This window comes from Schistocerca serialis, chromosome 10, assembly GCF_023864345.2.
Source record: "Schistocerca serialis cubense isolate TAMUIC-IGC-003099 chromosome 10, iqSchSeri2.2, whole genome shotgun sequence".
NCBI classification, from domain to species: Eukaryota; Metazoa; Arthropoda; class Insecta; order Orthoptera; family Acrididae; genus Schistocerca; species Schistocerca serialis.
In genome coordinates this window covers 211,871,887-211,885,320 of record NC_064647.1, presented here as the reverse complement: position 1 = coordinate 211,885,320, position 13,434 = coordinate 211,871,887, and the positions used below count along the sequence as shown (strand labels likewise).

Below are 13,434 nucleotides of genomic sequence, written 5' to 3'. Positions count from 1 at the left end.
TGAAGTCCGTGTATTTGCGCACCGTCATTTACTCTGCCTCAAGACAAACACAAGGTTTCTAACTGGTTGTCACACCATGTTGAACTTTTAACGAGTCGAAATAAAGCTTTTTAACTTTTTAAGTTGAAAATGGAATTTTTGTTACCCAAGACTGCCTAGACTGGACACTGCACACCACACAGTCACCCGTTGAGTTTGAAGAGACTTCTCGATTGCGAAATGCGGATTCTCAGTCCCTCAAATGTGCTAGTTTTGCTTATTGACGAATCCATCCAAATGGAAGTGGGCTTCGTCGCTAAAACAAGCCACGCAATTCCCATCATGCCCCGCTGCCAACCGTGCAACTTGAACGTCTTAGCACAAACTCTTCAGAAGTTATGACGATTTTATTTCATATAGTTCAATAATCATCAACCTGTATTATGGCATTGTGACATTATGCCCATCTTCTGAAAATATTATCTCTTCAGTTACTTTATATTTTAAAATTTTGAAAAAATATTCATTGCTTGTAATGAAATTTCCTACCAAATTCCCTGTCTGTTTTAAATTTTTCATTTTAGCTTAACCCAAAAATATTAGTCTCAGTAGTAGATGTCACTTTCCCCGCTGAATGTCATATGCAACATTTACAGGTTCAGGGCCTTGTTTACAAGTCAGTATCTCTTTGAAGAGGATGTTGTGAGTAAAAGTCAACAAAAACGAAGGAAATTTGCATTTTTTAAACTTTTTTGAGGTAGTCATAAAGTACTCCGCCCCCTCATTAATACTCATTATTGAAAGTGCATTAATATTGCTAAGTATGTTGTGCACCTTACTTGCTCATCCATACCTCTTTTAAATGCCTGTTGTTAATACAAATCAACAAAAATTGGCGAATCTTTTAAAAAATATTCTTAGGTGGGAATAAAGAATATCTCTCTCTCCCCCCGCCTAATGCGCATTAGGAAAATGCGTTATAGCTCTAGGGTTAAATTTAGCTAGTTTTTGATTGAGAACTTTGTGTCTACGTGCTGTTCTGAAATGAAAAAGTTGGCACAGGATGGGCAACCTTGGAGGATCACATCAGAAGACTTATGACTCAGAAATTTAAAAAAGTGAATTATATATATATATATATATATATATATATATATATATATATATATATATATATATGTGTGTGTGTGTGTGTGTGTGTGTGTGTGTGTGTGTGTGTGTGTGTGTGTGTGTCAGTACAGCGCACTAGGGAGTATTATGGGAAACCTATGGTCTTACAATCGACGATCGTCTTTTCCAGTGCTCCTCGGCAGGCAGTGTACCAAATAGACCTCGCTACATGCCCCACTCTGCCTTAGAGTGTACGGATATAGTTTAAGCAAGTAGTCACAACTCAGATATAGCTGATGGCTTTGTTTCTTTCGGTCAATGTTACGCCCTTAAAGCGCACTAGTGGCACAAGTTCTTGCTATACGTTTTTAGATAGTCCACACCCAGGGGGCGATAACACCACAGATGTTTTCACCCCTTCAAAGCAGTAGTTCTCCTTTGCGTCTACGCTTGTTGGCTGGAGCCCCTGTAATTTAAACTCCTCCTCTGCAACGTCTCTCTAATTTTACTCAATGAGCGCCAATATATGCGTGAAAATCAGGGAGTAAGCGTAGCTTATTCTGAAGCCTATTTCCACCCTACATCGAGAACTTTCTTCTGTCCTCCCACCCATGTGAGATCCTCCTGTTGTAGTCCTCGCTAATAATGGTGGATAACATCAACAAATCGGCTGATGATATGGTATTACTGTTACGAGATCCCCTTCCTATTGCCGTGCCGTTAAAAGTCTTTCCTCTACTTGAAGAGAATAAAATCTTAAAAACAGAAAACGTAGTATCGCCTTGGAAATTATATGACAGTAATACGAAAAAAATATGGAGTGGGGTAAATTAATCAAGGTGCTCCGCAGCAAGGTTAGGGCTAGCGCATGTGATCTTGGCCTACATAAACGATCTGACCTGAAAATTTTTTTTAATCTCCTTGCTGACCAACTGCGATCACGTAACAAATTCAGTTCCTCTTCTTTCCTTGTTGTTTACTATTTTTTCAGTACTTCTTTTTCTCCCCTTGTTGTCTTCTTTCTATGTTGTTCCCGATTTCTTATTCATTTCCCCCCAAAGATTTCCAAACCTAGCATTGTATTGTTAAAAAGGTCTCTTTCTGTTATTTCTGGTTCTTTGATTCTGTTTCTATCTAGTTCTTTTGTTCTTTATACAATCAGTGCTATAATCGATTTCTTTTTATCAGAAAGAAATGAATATTTGTTTCGTTTGGTAGAAGTGTCCAAAAAAATATCTACCTTCTAACTGCTGTTGCTTCTGATATTTTCTAAATATTTATGTAGATCTCACCGTTACTTCTCATGCTCCAATAATCTGCAGCTTGTACACACAATTTTTGTAATAATCCGTTTTTCAGGTACCTCTGTTCTGTCCAGCTACAGTTCATCGTTAGGCATTAAACATTCTGATCGTACCACAGTGGTATAATGTTTGTTTTGTTTCTCTAGATACGAAATTCTTGCCGTAACTATTTTTTGCCAGACAATAAGCTCTTTCCATTTTATTAACTCGTACATTCTATTTCAAAGTTTTCGCATCCCTTCTACTGTACAGTTTCTCCGAAATATTTTAATTTGCTAACACGCTCTTTTCCATCTATTTTTGTTTCTATGTACGAATCTTGTTCTTCGCCTGAAATTTTTGAGACGAGTTTTACTCGCTATCTTTCTTTTTTCAAAAGGTGTCTTTGAGTAGCTATTTCTGTGAACTTTCTGAAAGTACTGCAAATTAGTCTGCGAAATGCACAAAGTTCATCTTAATTCCAATTGATTCCCTTTACAGAATTATTAGATCAGTTTTATGATTTTTAACTCTAATTGGAGACCCGTACCGTTTTTTTGTAAAACACAGTTACAGATGGCATGTCGTCCCCTTTTCCGACGTCATTTTTTACATCACACAAGCTATATCCGGCCACACATTGCTGTTGCCGACTCTGGTTAAATGGGGTTAAAGAAAAGAGAAAACACACGCCTCTAACTTATAAGCGGATTGGATATACGTCCTAATCTCCTTCTCCCTTCTGTCTTTGTCAATCTTCTCTTGACCATCCCTTTGTCCATCTCCTCCTTCTTCCTGTTCTCTCTCTGTCCATCACCTTCCCTATCTCTGTCCATCTTTTCCTTACTATACTCTCTCCTCCTTCCCCTCTGTCTTTGTCTATCTCCTCCTCCTCCTCCCTGCTCTCTCTCTCTCTCTCTCTCTCTCTCTCTCTCTCTCTCTCTCTCTCTCTGTCTCTCTCTCTGTCTCTCTCTCTGTCTCTCTCTCTCTCTCTCTCTCTCTCTCTCTCTCTCTCTCTCTCTCTTCCATCATCTCTCCATCTCCACCATCTTCTTTCCGCTCTCTCCATTTCCTCCCATTCCGCTACCCATCTCCTCTATCTTCCACCACCTCCCCTCTGACCTAAAGCCTTTATTTTTGATATTGCAAATTCAGATTCTGTCGTAGTATTCCTATCACAAGCCGATAAGCCACATACATAACATTCATGTTTTCTCTGAAAACCTACTGTGGGGTGCAAAACAAAATAGTATATTGTTGTGCGTATACTTTACGTTTAAAAATATACATGCAGGGTGATTCAGTTGCCCCTACCGATGTCGTTTTACGTCACCTGCACTGCATCTTTATCAGTAACGTAACAGTCGCGTAATCGATAGAAGATCCCTCTCAGAGATTTGGGTGACTGTTAGCAACCGGAACCACAATGTAAAAAATACAAGTGAGAATTGTCCGTTAATTCACAAGTTATTTTTAGGCCAAGATATACCTTATGTATGCTATACTTACCCCAAGTATCATCAGTCTTCCTTTTTGTAATTAGCGGTGTAGACATACATGTTTAAGATGTCTCTGTATGTTTATTCCGTTCACAGTACTTAATCTTTCGTAAATGATTCAGAAACGTTGCATTATAAAGTGTATTTCACCATAGCAAACCACGAAAGCAGTCATGTAACTTGCCTAGCCGCGATCAACCTAACTGGGCATCAGAGAGACGGATATTATGGATGTAATATATGAGGGCGAGCTGTTCTCAATGTCGGATGAAGTGTTACATGTCATGCGTATTACTCGATCTACTTTTCCGCTCCGCTGCCGTAAGTACCAACCTTCTGCCGTTACAGTGCTAAGAAGTGTAGCATGTAATGTGTTAATGTATCTATGTTGGCGCGTGAAAAACAGCATGCTGTAATCGGGTTTCCCACCGCAGAAAACCTGCCTCAAATTGAAATCCATAGAAGAATGAATGCTACGTACGGTGGTGATTGTATCGACATCAGTAATGCGCGGCGTTGGGCTGTTGGTGCTCGTGATGAAGGAAACGGCGGTGCTACGCTCAACTTGTGTGGCAGTGATACAAGTGGACGACCCCGTACACCAATTGATGAGACTCGTCGGAATCGGGTTGACGAACTCGGCAGAGAAAATCGTCGGATAACACAGCCACAGCTATCACGACAGGGCGTACAGAAAACTGTGTACCAAAAGAGCGCCTCGAATGCTCACTCCTCACCTGAGTCTGAGGATATGGACATCGGTCAACAGTTTCTTTTGTGTTTTGAGAGTGAGGGTGATGGTTTCTCTAAAACACTGTGACTGGCGATGAAAGCTGCTTCACCATTTCGATCCCAGAAACAAGAGAGCGTCAATGGAGTTCCGCCACTAAGAATCAGCACTATTCAGGCCACAAGTGGCCCATCGCGGCCATCTGACCGCCATGTCATCCTCAGTTGAGGATGCAGATAGGAGGGGCATGTGGTCAGCACACCGCTCTCCCGGTCGTTATGATGGTTTTCTGTGACCGGAGCCGCTACTATTCGGTCAAGTAGCTCCTCAATTGACATCACAAGGCTGAGTGCACCCCGAAAAATGGCAACAGCGCATGGCGGCCTGGATGGTCACCCATCCAAGTGCCGGCCACGCCCGACAGCGCTTAACTTCGGTGATCTCACGAGAACCGGTGTATCCACTGCGGCAAGGCCGTTGCCCACAAAGAATCATCCGTGCCAAAAAAGGTTAAGACCATCAGCAGGCAAACTCATGCTCACATTCTCGGATTTTCAAGATATGGAGCATTTGGACTTCATGCCTAAAGTCACCGCCATAAAGTTCGGAAGTTACTGCGAAATCCTCGGAATACGGAAAGCACGAATTCGAAGAGTTGACGTGAAGTATCCCCTCTTGAGCATGACAATGCCAGACGACATGCGAGCCCTGCAAACAAACCGACGGCTTGGGATAACTGTCATCGCTCATCCACCACACAGTTCGGATTTGACCCCATCCGATTTCTATCTGTTTGCGAAACTCAAAGAATACTTTCGAGGAGTTCACTTTGACAGTGATGGTGCGGTGCAAGCAGAGGTGAGGTTGCGGCCCCGTCGACGAAGGCAAACATTCCGCAGTGACGCTATCAAGAAACTGGTCTCTCGTTGTGAGAAATATGTTCATCGATAGGGTGACTAAGTTGAGAAATAAATATTGTAACAACTACAACGGCTTCTGACATCAAATGTAACAGTTGTGTTACTAAATGTGACACTTCTGTCACTCAATGTAACTGGGTTTTCTCTTTGGATGCTGTCAATTGTCAGGATGAGCATTCTAAAGCATTCTGTCAGGGTGAAAATATTAAATAAATTAACTTTTCTCTCTTAACAACATGTGGGCAGGGTGGGTTCTCCCTTGGCTCGGGTATGAGGTCGAATGAAACATCATTTTTACATAAGATAACTTTTATTGAAGATTTGTACAACTGTATCTTACGGGATGTTCTGGTTCGGAGAGCGGCAGCTGTGTCGTTTGTGAAGTCTTTTGCTGCGGCAGCGGCGGCGGCGGCGGCGTCTGATTACGCGTAGCGGTGTGTATCTCGTGTCGCCGTCTCGCCCAGCTGACCGGAGACGCGCAGCGCGAGGTGGCCCGTTTAATTATTGCGAGCGACGTCGTGCATCGGATGGTGATACCTTGAATGTGGCGTCCCAGTGTTTCTCTTCTCTAAGCGGCCGCGTGTGTTGTGCGTCGGCCAGCGGAGCGGTGCGGCGGGGGAAGGCCAGTGTCCCGAACTCGAACCACGGACTCCCGCTTGCCAGTCTTCGGCTGTCAGGTCTTCATCCCAGCTCACAGGTAACTACTGATGTGAGGCCGTCTCCTTCCCGTCCTCACGAGTCACCCGGGTATGTAAAAATCAGACTTCAAATACCTTTTAACTTCTGTCTTCTGGCGCCGCGGCTGCTGCTTGCTATTCCATTACAGCGGCGGACTTGGTGCGTCTGTGCATGAAGCAGTCTCTTCTTGCATGACGGTCTTCAGCACCGAAACTGACTGAAAACTACTGCTGCTCTTCTTTTCTTCCTTCGTCTCTCGTCTTCGTCTCCGTTCCCGTCTCCGTCTTCGTCTTCGTCCCCGTCTTCATCTGTCTTCATCTGCCGGGCCCACCGCGTCTCGCGTATTTATTCACTTCAGTTCACTGGAGGTGAACGACTTCACGGCCATTGCCTCTTCTGTCACGTTGAAAAGCTTCTCGAAGAATCTTCTTGACCTGTGTCATTGGCTCTTGGAATGTAGGCGGGGGCCTCTGATCGCATGTGACGACTGAGAAACACGTGAGCCGGTCATTGCCTCTTCCGTCACGTTGAAAAGCTTCTCGAAGAATCTTCTTGACGTCGGTCATTGGCTCTTGGAATGTAGGCAAGGGCCTTTGCTTACATGCGACAACTGAGAAACACGTGAGCCGGTCGGGCGGTGCCCTGACGGCTGAATCGACAGCGCCCGCTTATGTGGAACTCGCTGACTTCACGGTCATTGTCGCTTCTGTTCTGCTGTTCTGCCCACTGAATGCGAGTATGTAACTCTCTAAACTAAACCAAGTTTTCGATTTATATTCTAATTTCTAGTTCACTTTGATTTCACTAATTTATTTACTTAAGTACCACTCAACAATATATATACATGAAAATTAAGATGTAGAATGGTAATAAACGCCGTTTAAAATTTTTCACATAAAAAATCAGAGGTATTACTTTCCGTCACGCCCATGTACATAAGCATGCGTAGTTGGTCACAATCATCTAGAGTTGTCACTCCTGGTGCCATGTTACACTACATCGCAATGGTGCACACTGGAGGATCCCTGTAGTGTTTGCTGATTCCACAGCTTCTCCTGCTGATGGAGATAGCCTTCCTTTGCATTTTTTGTTATAAGGAAACTAACAGGAGATAATTCAGGTTAAAAAGGGCAATGAGTATTTTAATTGGACTCTTTTCTCTGTCTGTCGTGCTCTTGGTTGACAGCTGGCATTGTCATGAAGAACGATGCGATGTTCTGGACGAATTACGGCAAAAACAGAAAATTATGTTTACCATTCAACATTAGCTGTTCTTAGACAGTCTAGAGAACTGTTCACGATTTGCCCATTGTCACCACAGAAACAAGTCATCGTTTCCAAAATGAGATTTTCACTCTGCAGCGCACACTCCGCTGCAGAGTGAAAATCTCATTCTGGAAACATCCCCCAGACTGTGGCTAAGCCATGTCTCCGCAATATCCTTTCTTTCAGGAGTGCTAGTTCTGCATGGTTCGCAGGAGAGCTTCTGTAAAGCTTGGAAGGTAGGAGACGAGGTACTAGCAGAAGTAAAGTTGTGAGGACCGGGCGTGAGTCGTGCTTGGGTGGCTCAGTTGGTAGAGGCCCTCGAAAGGCAAAGGTCCCGAGATGGCGTCTCGGTGCGGCACACAGTTGTAATCTGCCAGGAAGTTTCAAGTCATCGTTTCCTTGGACGTTTGCGAACCAAACCACTGCGATTCGTTCCGGCTGTGATCGCCTAGTTGGAATCAGAGTGTAAAGTCACACATGGCGTGAGTTTAGCACTACTAACAGCGTTCCTGTTCAAGGAAACAGGCAGGCACGATCTACTTACCAGAAGTTTCGATGTTCTAGACGAAGTCTAGTCTGGGTAAATTAATGCATTCAGGCTCACAGTTTCCTGTAATTTCATAGTGAACTTAGCTGTCATAAATAAAAACTGATTTCGTACTTTAGGAAATTTGTTCCACATATATCAGAAATTCATGAACATTGCAACAAGAGCGCTAACATTGCGCAATATCAGCTCTTAAGAAGCATTTATGCAACATGTCCGTCTCCCAGTTTATCGCATCAGCTGTGCTCTTGCTGACTTTCAGTGGTAAACTCAGCTCACTCGCATCAGAGTCGATACAGCTATTACATTTTAATCTTTTTTACGCTGGTCACTGGCCGAGCGGGGTAGCCGCGCGGTCTCAGGCGGCTTGTCACGGTTCGCGCTGCTCCTCCACCCCCTCCCCCGTCGGCGGTTCGAAACGTCCCTCAGGCATGGCTGTGTGTGTCGTTCTTAGCGTTAGTTAGTTTACGTTAGGTTAAGTAGTGTGTAAGCTTAGGGACCGATGACCTCAGCAGTTTGCGTCCCATAAGACCTTACCACAAATCTCCAAATTTTACGCTGGTTACTAATGAATGTTCAGATTTATGTTAAATGAAATAAATTTTTGTAACTTTGATGTAACCTTTCTCCTTTTTGTAGTGATCAATAACTATAAAAATGTAATTTAGCGTTCCTGTTCTTAACAGTGCAATGATCCTGATGTCGACAGTTTTTGTGATATTTTTAAAACGAAACAGCACATTAATGTTGACTGATCTCTGAAATCGACTTTTCAGTTTCAGTGTTAAAAATTAACATTCCATTTGGATTGTAGGATGTTAGCGTCACTAGTGAGAAATAAGTATGTCTCAGAGTTTCGATCTGAGACATAATCTGTGTTCACTACTGCGATTTCAACCCAAAGCAACAGTTTCGACATGAATCACAGTCCATTATGTTTACTCTGTTCTCTAAGCTTTCTAATAATAGTGAATTATCAAAAGATAATGATTTATTATTATACGCAAATTATGTAGCTAAATGTTTCGTCAGTGATGTATCAGTTTGTATTCTTTAAAGTTTGGTTGGCTTTTCCGTCTTTTACACATGATGTGGTCATTATTGAACTAAATCAAGGGTTATCCACAGTTAAAGTGCTTTCCAATACTATATTTTAATACTTACATGACTCAAAGTTGTTTTTATTACTGTTCGTCAGGAAAATATCTTTCCTTCATTAACTCACGTCGATATAAACAGAATATTATTATGTTATGTAAGTATAAACGTCAGACATAGTATCCTGATGTTTCTTTGCTAACTGGCATTACATTCAGATATCTGACGTGCAGACGTCTAGCGAAGTACATGATACATGGGATATAGTATTGTACTAGCCGATACAAGATCTAATTCATTTGTGTCCGTGCAGTGTAATATGTTAAACGGTTCATCTTGGAACCCCCAGTTTCCAGTTTCCGTCTGCTGTTGAAATTTTGATAAAGGATTTTACATTTCCTCTCTTGAATTTTTTGAGCGTTGTCTTACGCAACTGAAACGAGTCTTGTTTGTGAGCTTGAATAAAACTGTGCAGGGCCCACAGGGACCAGGTATCTTTCACAGCTAAATGCTCATGCAAACTCGAATGTACTGCAGTCTTTGACATGACAAGGAACACATCTCTCTCACTGTAAGTAACATGACAGACCGTTTTAATCAATTTCCGGAGAGCATCCGCGATTTTTGGAACGACGAACGACAGCCAATTTCGGTCGACCTCCAGGAAACTAATTGTACAACGGAAGCGCGACGGCAAAATTCTGTTAATCGATTCGAAAGCCAGCTCATTCAGAGTTAAACGAAGCTATTAAAGGCATTGTTATTGAGTTATGGCTTTGCAAAAATCTTAAAAAAAAATCATCCAACGAAAGCCTTCAAGTGAAACACTCATTTTTTTCACAATGCTGTATCTTCAAACACTCGCCGTAAACGACAATTTCGTCAGTTTTTGAGCTGCCATTGTTTTAACGATAAAAAAAGTCGGGTCTCTCTGATGTCGCGGCGGCTCAGCGAATCCGCCCAGAAGATTGGCCACACTCTGTAATAAAAAAAAAATGAGTAAAGTTTTCGTCGATAGACTTTGAAAGATGTCATGAGGTGTCCGAACAGAATCGATCTCCCGGACGGAGAAAGACAACGAAGAAACAGGCATAAAAAAGGTGATATAACAGTAACGCATGCCTGAAAAAGAATCTAATCCCGGATGTTTCAGTCTTCGTTTTGACCTACCCTTCAACTCTCAGCGACGTGAGGAGTCGTCAGAAACGACACACAGTTCGGATTCCACGTCAAACTCTAGGTTCCCTTTCCCCGGTTGAGTGACTGGGGTAGGTTAGGGACATTGAAGTCGCTGGAATGGCGTCGAAATGAAAGACTTGCACTCGACCATTGATCCACAGGGATTTATTATCATCATTATTATTACAGGTAAAAAAGACATATTTTGAAACAACAGTAACGTGGAACGTTAGTACTGGTGTGTAGTAATGGTCGGTGCGGACTTAAGAGCCAAGCATAGTATGGAATATGTCGACGCTGTATTTCATCGTATACGTCATCTTATTTTACGTTTCTTCTGTATGTATACACACACACTTTGTAAGCCACCATATGATGCATGGTAGAAGGTACCTCAGAGCACTGCTTTTCATTGCCTTTCCTGTTTCACTCGTAAAAAGAACGAGGGAAAAACTCTTCCGTAACAGCTCTAAATACTTGTATTCGCTGTCCCTAAGCGAAAGGTACGTTGGTGACAGTAGTATCGTTTCTCAACAGCGTTTTGCAAAATGAACGTCGTATTCCCTCAGACTCCCATCTGAGCTCATAAAGTATCCCCGTAATATTCGCGTGTTCTAACCTACTGATAACAAATCTACCAGCATGCCCGTTAATTGCTTCGATGTCTTCCTTTAATCCGACGTGTTGAGTCAGCCACACGCTGTAGCAGCACTCAGGAATACGTCCCATTAGTGCTCTAAACGCGATCAGATGAACCACACTTTGCTAAAATTCTCCCAATAAACCGAAGGCGAACGGCGGCCCTCCCTAGAGCCGACCTTAGGTGCACTTTCTATTTCATGTCGATTTGCAACAGTGCGCCCAGATTATTTAATCATTGTGACTGTGCGAAGTATCACACGACTGTACTGTATTCGAACATTATAGGCTTGTCTTTCATCTCATCTGAATTAATATAAATTTTTCCATATTCAAAGCGAAAAGCCAACCAATACAAATTCTATATGAAGATAGTACCTGTTCTTTCGGACATGTCCGAAAGAACAGATACTATCTTCGTATGGATAAGGCTTACCGGCCAATGATCTTCTTCAGTGCGGATGCACTCACATTGGCCGAACTCTTACGGGAATTGATAGTTTGACTGCGGCGAGTAATGAGTTTAGTGGGCAGGGGCACTACAAATGTAGTGTGTGGACAGTAAGATGGAAACGTGAGTCTCACGGGGGGCGTGCCAGACATCAGTCCCTGCAGTTGCAATACCCTCTGTGTCCTCGATGGCTCAGACCGATAGAGCGTCTGCCATATAAGCAGGAGATCATTGCTTCGAGTCCCGGTTGGGGCACACACTTTCTACTGTCCCCATTGATATTTACCAACGCCTGATAGCAGTTAAAGGTCTGGATTTCACTGTAATTTCAATACAAATTCTGTCCAACCATCTCGTACCCCCCTACAGTTGCTGGAAGACGACACTTTTCTCATACAGTACCCATCAGAGCGTTTTTTTTTTTTTCATACTCCGCAAGCCACCTGACGGTGTGTGGTGGAGGGTACCTTGAGTACCTCTATCGGTTCTCCCTTCTATTCCATTCTCGTATTGTTCGTGCAAAGGAGGATTGTCGGTATGCCTCTGTGTGGGCTCTAATCTCTCTGATTTTATCCTCATGGTCTCTTCGCGAGATATACGTAGGAGGGAGCAATATACTGCTTGACTCCTCAGTGAAGGTATGTTCTCGAAACTTTGGCAAAAGCCCGTACCGAGCTACTGAGCGTCTCTCCTGCAGAGTCTTCCACTGGAGTTTATCTATCATCTCCGTAACGCTTTCGCGATTACTAAATGATCCTGTAACGAAGCGTGCTGCTCTCCGTTGGATCTTCTCTATATCTTCTATCAACCCTACATGGTACGGATCCCACACTGCTGAGCAGTATTCAAGCAGTGGGCGAACAAGCGTACTGTAACCTACTTCCTTTGTTTTCGGATTGCATTTCCTTAGGATTCTTCCAATGAATCTCAGTCTGGCATCTGCTTTACCGACGATCATCATTATATGATCATTCCATTTTAAATCACTCCTAATGCGTACTCCCAGATAATTTATGGTATTAACTGCTTCCAGTTGCTGACCTGCCATTTTGTAACAAAATGATAAAGGATCTTTCTTCCTGTGTATTCGCAGCACATTACACTTGTCTACATTGAGATTCAGTTGCCATTCCCTGCACCATGCGTCAATTCGCTGCAGATCCTCCTGCATTTGAGTACAATTTTCCATTGTTACAACCTCTCGATACACCACAGCATCATCCGCAAAAAGCCTCAGTGAACTTCCGATGTTATCCACAAGGTCATATACGTATATTGCGAATAGCAACGGTCCTATGACACTCCCCTGCGGCACACCTGAAATCACTCTTACTTCGGAAGACTTCTCTCCATTGAGAATGACATGCTGCGTCCTGTTATCTAGGAACTCCTCAATCCAATCACACAATTGGTCTGATAGTCCATATGCTCTTACTTTGTTCATTAAACGACTGTGGGGAACTGTATCGAACGCCTTGCGGAAGTCAAGAAACACGGCATCTACCTGTGAACCCGTATCTATGGCCCTCTGAGTCTCGTGGACGAATAGCGCTAGCTGGGTTTCACATGACCGTCTTTTTCGAAACCCATGCTGATTCCTACAGAGTAGATTTCTAGTCTCCAGAAAAGTCATTATACTCGAACACAATACGTGTTCCAAAATTCTACAACTGATTGACGTTAGAGATATAGGTCTATAGTTCTGCACATCTGCTCGACGTCCCTTCTTGAAAACGGGGATGACCTGTGTCCTTTTCCAATCCTTTGGAACGCGACGCTCTTCTAGAGACCTACGGTACACCGCTGCAAGAAGGGGGCCAAGTTCCTTCGCGTACTCTGTGTAAAATTGAACTGGTATCCCATCAGGTCCAGAGGCCTTTCCTCTTTTGAGCGATTTTAATTGTTTCTCTATCCCTCTGTCGTCTATTTCGATATCTACCATTTTGTCATCTGTGCGACAATCTAGAGAAGGAACTACAGTGCAATCTTCCTCTGTGAAACAACTTTGGAAAAAGACATTTAGTATTTCGGCCTTTAGTCTGTCATCCTCTGTTT

The 13,434-nt window shown here is 43.0% G+C and overlaps 1 protein-coding gene and 1 pseudogene across 2 annotated transcripts in view; one reads left to right on the top strand and one right to left on the bottom strand.

Annotated features, from left to right (window-relative positions):
* LOC126425132 (organic solute transporter alpha-like protein) overlaps window positions 1-13,434 on the top strand; it is a 329,608-nt gene that overhangs the window by 53,071 nt on the left and 263,103 nt on the right. The gene's annotated exons all lie outside the window — the stretch shown is intronic.
* Window positions 4,966-5,083, bottom strand: LOC126425364 (5S ribosomal RNA; annotated as a pseudogene).